Here is a 14036-nt window from a genome sequence, read left to right as displayed (position 1 = left end):
GTTTTTTTTGTTTTGGTTTGGTTTCTTTTGGGTGGTTTGTCTTTTTTTTTGTGTGTTTTCTTCTTGATTTCCTCTATTTCAGAGCCAAAAGAACTGCCTGACTGGCAGGCACCCATGCTCCCAACAGCTGGATGCTGGATGCTCTCTGGAAGCTGCTGCTCTCCACTCAGTGGGCAGCCTGGCATCCCAGAGAAGTGCAAAAAGCATACCACAAGGCAAGGAAGCACCAAGAAAGGGGCTGATAAATGGTGGGCAGAAGCTGGGCCACATGCTGCAGCTCACACATCCAGGAGGTTCCCTGGCAAGGATTCAGTTCTGCTCATGGCCCAAGGCATTGTATCCTTTCTTTAGCCTTGAATGGGAATTTTTGTGTCACTCACTGCTCACTGGCTCTCTCACTGGGGGAGGCAGCGAGGGGCTCATCCCCACACCTGGCCTGGGCCACCCTTGATCCTGCAGCCCCTCAGAAGCCCTTTCCCATGTCAAAGGGATCTGGTTCCTCACCCACATTCAGGCTGGGAGCTTTGACAGGAAGAGCAATCTTAAAAGTGTTTTTTCATAAAAGCACTGCTGACTAAAATACATCTGCCACTCAGTGGATTGAGCCATTTGATTTGACATTTAAATGTAGAAATCTCTTACTGTGAAGTGATTTAACACTCCACTGAAACACCACGGTTACAACATAATTTTTAGAGAAAGAAAAATTTAAAGCATCACCTGTCCAACCAACCCATTCCCAGAAATTTAACAAGGACTGCAGGTGTTTCTTTTTGGGCAGATGCCCCAGAATTGCTGCTGGTGCTGGCAGCATTGCCTGTGCCTCTCTCTTCTGCTTTACAGAAGCAGACAGGAGCAGAATAGAGGGGAACAGACAGGCAGAGTGCTGCAGCCCTCCCTGGGCAGCTGCACCCAACCCCTCCCCTCCTCCTTCCCCCAGGAACAAGCTAAAGGGGCAGCTCTCCTGAGTGCTGCTCAGAGAGAAATGTGGTGCTGTGGGAAAACGGCTGCTGGGAAAGAAAACCAGTGTAAGGGATAGAGTGGAGGTAGTTAGAGGGGGGAGAGGAAAAGGTGAGAAAACAAGAGGCCTCTGAAAAATCTCATGACTGACACAACACAGGAATAATGGAGGAAGAAATCAGCTCTTGACTGGAGAAAAATGCAAAAATAATAAATAGTAAAAGAAATGGAAAAAGCCAAAATAATAGTTCCAAACCAACAGATTAAATCAATGCATTCCTCTCTGCCTTTTTAGCAGCACTGGGGTGATGACTGTCCATTTATCCACAACTGAGGATAATATATTTCACATGAGGATTAATAGGAAGATTATATTTTTCTTCTCCTTACTATTTCTGAAAATAATATAATACATCCATCCAAAGCTAATACAACCTACTTTTCAAATCCAGAATGCATTTTCGGTGACCTTTTTAAGGAAATCCAATACTGACAATTGATGTACTGTACAGTATAGTGGAAATATGGGAAGGTTAGAGGACGGTGAAATACAAATAATAGCCCCATGTTCCCCCTCTCTTGTGTGTTTCATTTTTCCTTCTCTCAAAGAAGAAAGGTTTTCACCTCTTACATATCTGAGTGCTCAGAAACATGGTAATGACCAAAGGGTTATTAGAAAGCATTTAACTTTCTGCCACTTTTACAAGAGATGCAATAGGAATGTGCTCTCTATATTTCATTTTCATTGCTTACAGCAAAAACATTTTCCAAGTTTTAGCACAGTGGTTCTTCCTTTTCTTAATGATGTTCACCACAGGACTGTTTCTGGTAAGGACAGTATGATTTCTCTCCTACACCTGCAGAGTTCTATTTGTCTGGTGTATAAAATCACAGTTCACTGCCTGGGCTTAATATGCCAAAGCAAACTATGGAAAAGCAGACTGAAATCAATGCAGTTAAAATATGCAAGGATTTGGTTCAATTTTTTAAAAAAAATTATTACAAATGTAAGAACAATCTATCTAAATTTTTATTTTAAGACCAACCAGAGCAATGTCAACAATAAAGTTGTAACCAAAGTAACCAAACAATAAAAATTTTGTATTTTCATCTGCACTTTATTAAAAACAAATGATTTCATTTTGTGTGGGAAAGCACTTCCGAATATGGAGAAAAAATGGGCATAGATGAAATGAACAGAACATTACCGATACATGCAAAATAGTAATACATACCGAAACATGTGATACATTTCTATCCAATCATGATTTTCAAATCCATTAACTATGCTACAGTTTATTATGAGATTTCTTTTACCCCTAATCTTCTTGGTATTGCCCCCAAGTAATTACTGTCACAGCCTTTTACTTTCTCTGAGATGTTAGAAGGTGAATGGTGGAGCTAAAAATCCAGGGATGCAGAAAGGACAATCAACTTTTAAATGAACTATTGAATTTTGGCATTGAAAAATAAAAAAAGACATCAAAGCAACCCATAACGATATTCAGCTCTGGTCAAAACTGCATCACAACTTCCAATCTCAAATTTCCTATTCTGAAAAAGTGCGTGAGACAGCAAAAGAAGGCCCAATCAGAAAAAAATATTTTGGTTCCAAATATATTTTAAGTGCACAACTGACAGAAAACACTTTCTTCAGCTTTCAGGTTTTGTTGTGATGTTACATTTATCTCCATATATGAGATACATATACTAACAGGAAGCAGCAGTAACACATAACAAAATCCCTTCATAAAAACAAAGTAAAGACCACCCAAAATGTACCTATTCCTGGCAGACCTGAGAGATGCACAGCTGGAGGACAGTGCTTTCCCCATCTCCCAAAATAGTATATATTTAAGCGAATGAACCATCAGTTTCTACACTCTCATCTCATGAGATTCTCATTCTCAGTGTTTATGTATTACTGCTCTCTCCTGTGTACACACATGAAGAGATGTAAAAACACACTAGATTGCATTTAGTTACTCTGAAATCACATTGCTGAACTTACAGAATCGTACTCACTTTTAAATACATGATAAACACTAACCCATCTATTTAATAACTTCTTAAACAATATGGGTTTTATATCCTTCCAGCTATTACAACAAAGTATTGAGATAAAAAATACTCTTTTTTTACTTTTAAAATTCTTGGAAAGGTCCAGGTTTTCTTGACTGGAGTTTCCACAAATGTCTGTTGGCCTAAATTCCTTTTTGAGCATCAGGGAGCAAAGTCTCCTCCTTCCTTATATACACTTGGGAATAATGCAAAACCCCGCTGCTCCTGCACATGATCCACCTCCAACTGAGCCTGGAGAGCACTGTAGCACAGGCAGCACTTGGCAGAACAGCACAGGCAGAAGGGCTGCAAAGGCCTTGGTGAATGTCCTGCTCATGGATCATGACCCTCTGGCTGCACCCAGGAGCATATGGTCTTCCACACTGTGGTCTGTAAATCCTTCCTTGCTTCTGCCAATCAATGTCAGTTCAGTGATTCTCAAACACATCTGGGGCATGATTTTGGAGGGCAGAGAAGTGGTACATTGTGATGACCTGTTATGAGTGTATTGCCCCATAAGGTGCACACTAAGCTCCCACTGGCTACATGCAGCAATAAAGGCCACCTTTGAGGATATCATGGCATATATCTGCTTCCAGATACCAAAGAAAAGAGGTATGCCAGGGGCACTAAACCAGGAGTCACAACTTAGGCAGATAACCTTAAAAATGTATGCCCTAGGCTTAAAGGAGAAAAACAGAATCATTGATTCATTGAATCATAGAATCACAGAATATCCTCATTTGGAAGGGACCCACAAGGATCATTGAATCCAGCCCCTGGCCCTGCACAGGACCATCCCCAAGAGGCACATCATGTGTCTGAGAGCATTGTCCAAATGCTGCTTGAACTCTGTCAGGCTCACTGCTGTGACCACTGCCCTGGGGACCCCATTCCATGCCCAAACATGCATGGGCATGTTTTCACCCTCTTGGTGAAAAAAATATATTTCTGATATTTAACCATAATATCCTCTGACTCAGCTTTAGGCCATTTACTCGAGTCCTGTCATTGGTCATCACAGAGATCAGTGTCTGCCCCTCCTCCTCACATGGAAGTTGTAACTGCAGTGAGCTTCCTCCTCACACTCCCCTCCTGCAGGCTGAACAGAACAAGTGCCCTCAGCCACCTCTCATACAGCTTGCCTTGAGGCCCTTCACTGTCTTCATTGCCCTCCTTTGAACACCCTCTGATAGCTCAATGTTTTTCTTATATGGTGGCACCCAAAACTGGCCCCAGCACTAGAGGTGAGGCCACCCCAGCCCAGAGCAGAGCAGGACAATCTCCTCCCTTGCCCAGCTGGTGATACTGGGCCTGATGCCCCCACGACAGGGTTGTCCCTCCTGGCTGCCAGGGTACTGCTGGCCATCAACCAGGACACCCAGCTCCCTTTCCACAGGGCTGCTCTCCAGCCTCTCATTCTCCAGTCTGTCTGTACACCCAGGGTTGTCCATCCTGGGTGCAGCATCCAGCACTTTCCCTCATTGAGCTCCATATGGCTGGTAATTGCTTATCTCTCTAATTTGTCTAAGTCTCTCTGCAGGATTTAACACACTTAACAACACACTTACGGCTACAGTATGACTTCTAAAATCCAGTATTTTACAAGACCAAGTGCAGCAAATACATGTACAGTGTGAAGTGCCAGAGAGCCTCCTGTCCCCAGCCCCAAGGTGCCTTCTTGTAGACAAGCGTCACTGCAATGCTACCTGTCAAACTCCATAAAGACTCTGCCTCGTCCTCCTTCACAACACTCATGAAAGCTCTGCAGAGATCACTCTACCACTTTGTAATTTGATCATGCTGAGACAGCTGGCAAGCAAAGACTGCCCATTTGTATCTAAAATGCATTTATTTTTTCCAACATTCCAGTCTCCCACAGACCACACACTCCCACTGCACAGTTCTTACCTAGTGTAATTCCACACTATTTTATACAAGCATTTAAAAAAGGCAATGGTTTTCTTTTTCTTTTCTTTTCTTTCTTTTCTTTTCTATTCTTTTCTTTTCTTTTCTTTTCTTTTTTCTTTTCTTTTCTTTTTTCTTTTCTTTTCTTTTCTTTTCTTTTCTTTTCTTTTCCTTTTCTTTTCTTTTCTTTTCTTTTCTTTTCTTTTCTTTTCTTTTCTTTTCTTTTCTTTTCTTTTCTTTTCTTTTCTTTTCTTTTCTTTTCTTTTCTTTTCTTCTCTTCTCTTTTCTTTTCTTTTTTCTCTTTATTTTTTTTCTTTTCTCTTTTTTTTTATTTTTTCTTTTCTTTTTTCTTTTCTGTTTCTTTTCTTCTTTATTTCTTTTCCTTTTCTTTTTTCTCTTTTCTTTTCTTTTCCTTTCCTTTTTTCTCTATATTCTTTTCTTTATTGCTTACAATGATCCCTAATGCTTTATCAAATGCTCTAGAATTTACTGTGTCAAAATAACAAAAGCCAAAAACTAAAGTTTTATGAATAGCTAAAGAAAACAAATGGCATACACCTTGAAGTGGTAGTAAATAAAAGCTCTTAAAAGAACTGAGATGCTTTTGCATTGAATAATACAGTTGTGAAGAAAAATTTGAATCTATTTACTATTCATTTAGTACACTGATTTCAGTGGGAACACTGCCTGAAAAGGATGTTGCTAAGATTTCTGGAAAATAACCAAGATTTTCATCTTCCTTTGCACACTGCAGTCTGTATCTAGTTATTGAGGGACAGCCTTCAATCTTCTTCTGCTTTCCTACTTTGAACTTCCATAAATCACTTCCCAGTTGTATTAGACAGATGCTCAGGGGAAAAAAAAAAAAAAAGGATAGTGGTCACGGTTAAGAAAACATAATAAAGCTCATGACAAAGATATTTAAAGGCTGAAAGGTTAACACTTGAGCATCTAGTACTATCTATACTCCATCAGCTTTTTAAGTATCACAGAAAGGAATGCAAATGCTTGCAGGCATGTATGCTTCTTTGCAATGAATATGTATTTTAGAATATCAAACTGAACTTTCACAACATCTTTCAGCCAGTTCTGCCATTCTAAGTTATACTCTTTAAATTTTACAAAATTAGTCATCACTTCATATGTCAAATTGTCACACATACAGAGGACAAGAGACTCACTTAAGGAAACAGACAAAGGCTCAGCTACTTTTTTGCTCTCTCACTCCTTTTTTAACTCAGGAAAGAAAAAACCTAATTTGCCTCTGAATGAGGATGTGTGTCATATAACAGCAACTGAGTTTTGCATTTGGGAACTGCAAATATATTTGAATTTTATGCATGGAAAGAGCAGCAATAATTTTGAAGAATTATACCTTTATCAAAGCTTAATTTATGTGATACAGGAAGACATAAATAGTATTTGTAAGAATGATAGAAAAAAGCTGCAGAAGAACAGTTTTAACTGTAGCTAATATATACACATTCATTTTTACAGTAAGTTTTTTTTTTAATTAAAATGATGTAATGACAAATCACAATGTTTCAAGAAGTTCATCAATATTTGATATGTTTTGTACTTGGATAATGAAAAGCTCAAAAGGATTTCTAACTGATCTCTGGAGCTTTAAAGTGAACTAGAAATTCCACCGTATGTTGTACATAGCTGTGATCTCAGTGAGGCAGATAATTATATTAAAAACCCAAACAGTTTATTCAGATACTGTGCTTTAGTCTAGCCTTGTGGTACCAACTCTTTAGTATTCAGATGATTATCCAGTGAATGTTGAAACTATGAAAAAATATCTATGAAAAACTTGATCAGCCCTGACATTCCCCCCCCCTTTTTTTTTTAAGGCAATATTGTCTAAAGTCTTTCTGACAAGCTGGTACCCTGCATTGCAGTACATTCCCTGAGTGCATCTGTTCTTCTGGTACTGTAAAGGAGTTAACGCTACCTTGCACTCTCCATTGTGCTTCAGTTCACAGCATAACAAGGCAACAAGAATGTTAATGCAAGTTAACTAATTATACTGCCTTGCTGATAACTTCAAAATGTAGCAAGTAGATAGGGAAAAATTTAGCTGTCTCTCTTAGATGCATGATGTCATGTATAACAAAGGACAGAAGAGAAACACCTGCTGGAAGTACTGGCATCCCAAGTACAAACCCTAAAAGAGAGTCAAAATAATCTATAATGGTTTAGCATGTAAGTTACAATTTGAATACATAATTATTCTGCAAATGAAACATCCAGGGTTGCTCTTGGTGCTCTGTGCCTGAATTATGCCCACAGAGAGATATCTTCCCTCTGTCATGTACGGAAGGAGAAAATGCTACCTTCAGATACTTCCCCACTAACATACACTGACTGTACCAGCAATAATAAGCCTCTGATTACTGTCATTCATCAAACCATTTTCAATAACAGAACAGAAATTAATTTTTCTCAACAAATTAACTGATTTTTTTTTGTTGTTGTTAGAAATGATAACTGATTCAGAGCACGAGAGTGTACGGTGACACATTCTGAAGTGTCAATTTAAGATAAAGACCCTTCTGCAGGTCACAGGTGTCTCATGAACACACCCTTAAACCCACAGGGCACACAGGCATCCTCTGTGTCCTTGACACCAATAAATGCAAATTATTACTCTCAGTCAGAAAAAAACAGGTCATGTAAGATTTAGACCATGAGATTTTAAGTGTTTCAGTGATTAGGCTCCACATTTCCTGAAGAGGTAGAGGAGTGCAGTGGGCCAGACAGCAGTGCCTTGGGAGCTTCCATGCTTTCTGCTGCGGGTCAGAGCTGTCAAAAGCCTTTTTGTGCCACACACTCCTTTTTTCTGGCTTCCTTCCCTCTACTCACAACTGAATTTGGTCTTGGTTGATACTGTAGGTTGCCTAGATACACCTCAAAGACCACACTTACTGCTTCCATCTCTCCCCTTCCTGCCAACCACTTTCAGAAGAAAACTGCATAAAGTGAAAGGACATTTCTTCACCAAAACTCCTGGTGAAATAGAAATAGAAACTTGTTTCAAAAGCTGCAAGGAAGACACTTGTTGTGTCACAGGGAGAAAGATAACTGAAGGAAGGACTATGGCTTTCTGCAGGTGACCTTGACTCTTTTCCACCTCTTCAGTTTAAATGGCGCTATTCATTCATGTCCCAAAACCTCACCATTGAGGAGCAAACTTTTCAGTCAGGCTCTGCTGTTTTAGTGTGTGATTCTAGATTTTCTTTGGGTTGGTCCATTCAGTTATCTTTCAAAATGTCAGAGGAGAAGTCTCACAGTTTCATGGAGCTTTAATGGAAATAATGACTAAATACTATTTTTAATCTCTACAGCAAAACTTTCTTCTTTCTTACATGACTTGTGATTTGGGGAGTTAAAATGATAAAGAAGACAAAGGCATGTACAAAACGATAAAGAAGACAAAGGCATGTACAGAACAGTTTCTATGCAGGCTCCAATTCACTTCACTAAAATAGCTTAAGAGAAACCTATTTACAGTATTGCTGACAAGAACATCTTCCTTGACTAGCAAAGCAAGTTACCACCTTAAAAAGGATGTCTGGAATATGCAAAAAGCATTTCCAAATCTGTGTCAGGGTTCCTGCAGATGACATTCTCCTACTGCAGTATTAAAGCAGTGTTGGAAAAGCATTTTTTTTATTTCTGCTTTTAGTAATAGGAAGGACTTCCACTCATCCACAGGGAAATCCATTAACAGAGATGATCTTCCAAATAAGCAGGTCATAGTACTCAGTATACAAAAAAGAAATACTTTGACCAATGATTTTTATTTCCTATTAGGAAATTTACTTCCTCTTTAAGTTTTCCTATCACAGAGCTACAAAAGAACAGCCAGGTCCTATCACTAATCAGTACTACTTACAACACTAAAATCGAAGCCCTTGGTTCTTGTCAATTAGAAAATCTGACATAAAATACCTAACCTGCTTTAGAAAATGTAATTCTCACCATCACATTAAATTTCATTGACTTCCTTGGCATATTTTCAAAGGCTGCTGTCTGCTAAACTAAAGACAATTTTGCTTCACAACTGAAAAAAGGACTTGTTTTTACTGTGATTTAAAGGTAGCTGAAGAAACCAGCTAGAATAATCCTCCTTCCTATTTCCTGCCTAATTCTCTTTTACGTCTTCTTGAGAGCCTTTTCTTTTGCTTTGGGAGGATAAAGCAACTCTAGTATAAAGAAAATCATGCCCTTTACATTTTGGCCTCAATACATCATTAAATCCTTATACTTACTCATTAATAACCATCATTAGTTGTTTTGTATAAAATTATTTATGATACATAGCTCAGAGCATGGTAATTGTCTATACAGAGGCTTAAGCCTGAAAAAAAAATACAATTAAGTGGAATTTTAGGACAATAAAGATCCATAAATACATATTTTGCTTATTAGCTTATAAAAGGACTTATTCTTCAGATAGTGGAGAATAACTTCTCTTGTCTAAATAATTATGCATCTACAGCTGTTAGTGTCTGTACCACCTTTACCAAAGGACTGCACATAACTAACATATTTTCCTGTTTTCTATTGTGTATATCCTAAGGCACTCACCAACACAAAAAAAGCGGAAAAAACAGGGGAAAGAACATGGATTGTAAAAACGTGCAGATAATATAAAACTGAAATTACTAAGCCAGGGTTGTTTTTCTTTATCCATCTTTGGCATTTTTCTGAACAGCATACCTACTGCATTCATAACATCAATCAGATGTGCTCACTTTAGTGCATGACCACAGAGAGATTGTCCTATTAAAGGAAAAAACGTGGAGCAGGTTTATTACAGCTGCACATATTCATTTTATGAAATAAACAACCCTGATGCTGCTGCTTTAAAATGTGCCCCTTATGGCAGTAGTCTTAAATTCACTAAACCACAATGGGCCTTTTTCAGGAATGAGTCTATTGCAAGTTCAAAGAGAAAGATAATGCACCTGTAAATATGCTTTGGGAGTGAATTACATCCATGCCAAATACATTATATTCTCAGCAAAGTATGCTCCTCTCTCTACACCCAAAGTCATCTCAAAAACTTTACTTTAAACCTAGGGAAGAGAACTTTCATTTTCAATTATTTTTTCACATTTCATTTGAGGAACATGGCATGAGCTCATGATGAACCCTTCTGCTCCCTGGGCTTTGACTAATACCAGACTTTGTTTGGGTTAGTTTGCACTGGATTTCAATGACATGATAGCAAAAGTCAGGGGAACTTCAAGGCTCCTGAACACTGGTTTAAACCTTTGTTACCAGGTCTGTACATCCAAAGGCTACACACAGCTGACTGTCAGCCCACTTGTCTGTTGTAACACAAGACAAGAAGCCTTACCTATTAGTCCTTGCCAGCTGTTCTACAATTCAGTAATTGAACTCTACTCCATAATCAATCAAGCCTCAATGTAAAGAAGGCTCTCTTTGTATACCCTCAGTATCCCACAAAACCTCATTACATCTGTTTCAACAAAAAACAAATGGAAAGAAAATAATGTATTTTCAAGGCAGAAGAGCAGCTGGGCAATCAAAGAGGAAACTCAATTTTGTTTCAGTCTTTGCCTTCACTTTCTGAGAAAGAACAAGTCTACCAGCTATAGCAGTATATTTTGTTCAGTGGAAATAGCAGTATCTTACCAGAAGGTTACAATATAAATAAATTTTCTTGATCTTTGACAACTAAAAATCTACTCAAGGAAGCCCTGTATTGGACAAATTCTGCCAGCCCCAGAAAGCCCCACTTTCACTCCTATTCTGTTCAAGTAAGAAAAAATGGTATTTTGTGAGAATACACCAAAATATTTATGTAGAAAGCCTCACTATAGTATTAACAGAGCTTTCAGGATTAAAACTGTAAAGCAGTAATTCCCAAACATAGGCAGTTTCTAAAAACAAAAACACCCCAGAAAAAAAAGAAGAGTTCCAAGGATCACCCAGTAGGACTTGCTAGTGCCACCAAAAAACCAAACCCCTCAAAGTTAGGAAAATTCTGTGCTTTGCAAAATAGGGCACAAATATCAAATTGTATCATCATTTCAACAAGTTATAGCCAGTTCCGTTCTCCTATGAGATGTATTTCATTATCCTTATTTTAATTTAAAATGGGTAAACTATCTCTGGAGGAAAATTCTCTCAGAAACTATATTCTTCATTATGTTCAGAAGAATTATGGTGTTGCAACACTTAGTTTTTGTGCAACCTTGCAATTCTTTAAATAAACTGAAGAATACAAGACTTTTTACATCTTTAAAAATACAACAAGAATGTAGCATCTTAGAAATAGTTAAACATTTAACAACTGATCCTAAATGCTGTCCCTAGAATTTTGATCATCTACTTTTCAATTAATTTCAAAAGAAGATGTTAAAAGCAACAGAAAGAAAATACTTTCCGTGTGCTCTAAGCAGATATGGACAGTTTGTTCAAAGTGGAAGACTGTTATCTTTCTGCACACAGCCTTTACTAGATGGAAAAGGGGTTTTGTGTGATGTCAGGTTTTTGTGTTTTGTTTTCTCCTTTTATTTTTTGCTGCATATGATAATGATCGAGTCTCTGATATCAGATATTGAGCACAATTTCCTACAACGTAAAAAGTCAATCTGATGATCAGCAAATTCAAGCCTGGAAAGGTGAACCCAAACACTGGTGTTCAGAAATGTATTCTGATGGGAAATGGCACCATGCACAAAGACAGTAGCAGATTATTTTCAATGTAGAGTATGAAAATTCAAGGGAACCTCTAGGGCCAAAGTAGGACCACATCCAGGGGCTCCAAGGCTGTCAGATAAGCTCCAGAGGTAACAGTGCACTAAGTGCCAAGCTGTAAGTGGAACCAGTGGTGCACAGTTCTGAAACAGCCACAACGGTGAGCTCAGGCATATGAAACACTGCCCATAACGAGAGTTTCAGCTGGACACTTTCACTCCAAAGCAAGACCAGGGACAACTGATGAGGCAGAAAATAAAAAAAAAAAATATAATGAGGAAATAATTATGAGGAATTAAAATAAAGAAAGAAATAAAATGAGGAATTAACTTAAGCTACTTTAGATCCCACAGGCTTGACAAATGGAGAACAATAAGCAACAGAGAAATGGAAAAACTGCTTAGGCAAGCACAAAGGTACTATTAGCTGAATGCTGCTGGTGTAAGAGCCTCCAAGGCTCACATATTTGTGATCTTGCATTGAACTCATTGAACATTAAAAATCTCACGGATTTTTAATCTCATGCAAGAGATTAAAAATCCATGAGAGGATCCAGCTGGCACCAACCTCTTTACAGAAGATGAGACACAACCATGCTACCACAGAAATTTACTGGGATGAATCACACAGCTGGAGTGCTGTGACTGATGGCTACAAACTATTCAAAAAAGACAGGCAAAAAAGAGAGTTGGGGGAATTTTCCTTTTTGCCAAAAATGAGACTGATTGCACAAAGCTGTTTTTGAGGAACAGCAATGTGCAAGTCAAGAGCTTATGGATGGAAATTAGAGACAAAGCCAACAACAGAAGCCTGAACACATTACCTGATCAAGGAGAGGAGGCTGGTGAAGAACTCTCTTCAGCTGCAGGAAGAATCACATTTGCAGGCCACAATCCCAGTAGAAGACTTCAGTCACATAGATGCTTGTTGGAAAATGGTACAGCAAACTGCAAGGAGTCCAGGTAAATACAGGAGAGCATTGAAGGAAAGTTTCTAGTCCAGATGATGAAGACAGGCCAGATGAGAAGCACTTCTTGACTTGTTTCTTCAATATAGAGGGATTTATGAGAGACACCAAAACTGGAAGTAGCCTTGGCTGCAGCAATCAGGCTCTGGAGGAATTTCCAGTGTTGAGGGGCACAGGTCTGGTAACAAGCAGAATGAGCACCCTAAACCAAATATAGCATACAATGCAGTTTGAAATAAGAGGGGAAGTTAGCAAGATACAGGTGTCAGAAAATATGAAGAAGAAAGATGAATGGCTTGGACAGTCTGCAAAGGAAGAAAAGAAGGAAGCAGGTTCAAAAAGAAGTTTTTCACAGATGGCTGTATCTCAGAGGTAAACTGCAGAAAACCTGTAGAGATTCAAGAAGAAAGGGGTGGCTTTGAACTGGATTTTTTTGCCTGAGGGGTTTGTTCAAGGGTATCTGATTCTATTCTTAGTCCAAGGAGTGAGATGGGTTGCAGAGATCTGCAGGTAAGATTACAGAGGACTTACAAGATGACAAAAGGGAATGAAATGGAAAGTAAAGACAAACAAGCCACAGGATTTCAGCCTGGTTGGACAATGCACTCAAGCAGAGAGATGTGCTGACAGTGGGAACAGAAGCATGGTCTGGGATCCAGGACCCCACTGCTCAGAGAGGAGTTCTTCACATCTGTGACACACAATATCCTTCTCTCTGAATGGTAAATACACAGATTTGATAGGCAGGACAATCACATTCAAAGAGCTGTGGTCTTTGATGATCCAGGTGGAGACACGGGACAAGCAGATTCCTCCAGAGTTATTGTGGGAACTGGCCCTGCTAAACACCTTGTCGGTGACATGGGCAGTGGGATCAGAGCACCCTCAGAAAGTTTGCTGGTGACACCAAGCTGTGTGGTGTGATGGACGTGCTACAGGGAGGGGATGTCACCCAGAGGGACCTTGACAGGTCTGAGAGGGACCTGTGTGGATCTCATGAAGTTCCACAGGGCCAAGTGCATGGTCCTGCACCTGGGTAGGGGTAATTCCAAGTAGAGCATAAACATGGGATGGGCAGAGAATGGATTCAGAGTAGTTCTTGTAAGTAGTTGGGACACTGTGTGATGAAAAGCTTGATATGAGCCAGCAACGTACACTGAAAGCCAAACATGTCCTGGATTGTGGGCAGCAGGTCAAGGGAGATGATTCTCCCTCCCTGCTTCACTCCCATGGAGCATTCTCTCCCCACCTGGACTGCTGTGTGCAGTCCTGGAGCCCTAAGCTTAAGAAAGACATGGACATACTCAAGCAGAACTTGAGAAGAATTGCAAAAACATCTAAGGAGCTGGAGCACCAGCCCTGTGAGGACAGGCCAAGAGCTGATTCTTCAGCCCAGAGAAGA

This window comes from Cyanistes caeruleus, chromosome Z, assembly GCF_971803275.1.
Source record: "Cyanistes caeruleus chromosome Z, bCyaCae1.hap1.1, whole genome shotgun sequence".
NCBI lineage: Eukaryota > Metazoa > Chordata > Aves > Passeriformes > Paridae > Cyanistes > Cyanistes caeruleus.
The sequence above is the reverse complement of the archived record's forward strand: the minus strand, read 5'-3'. Positions refer to the sequence as shown.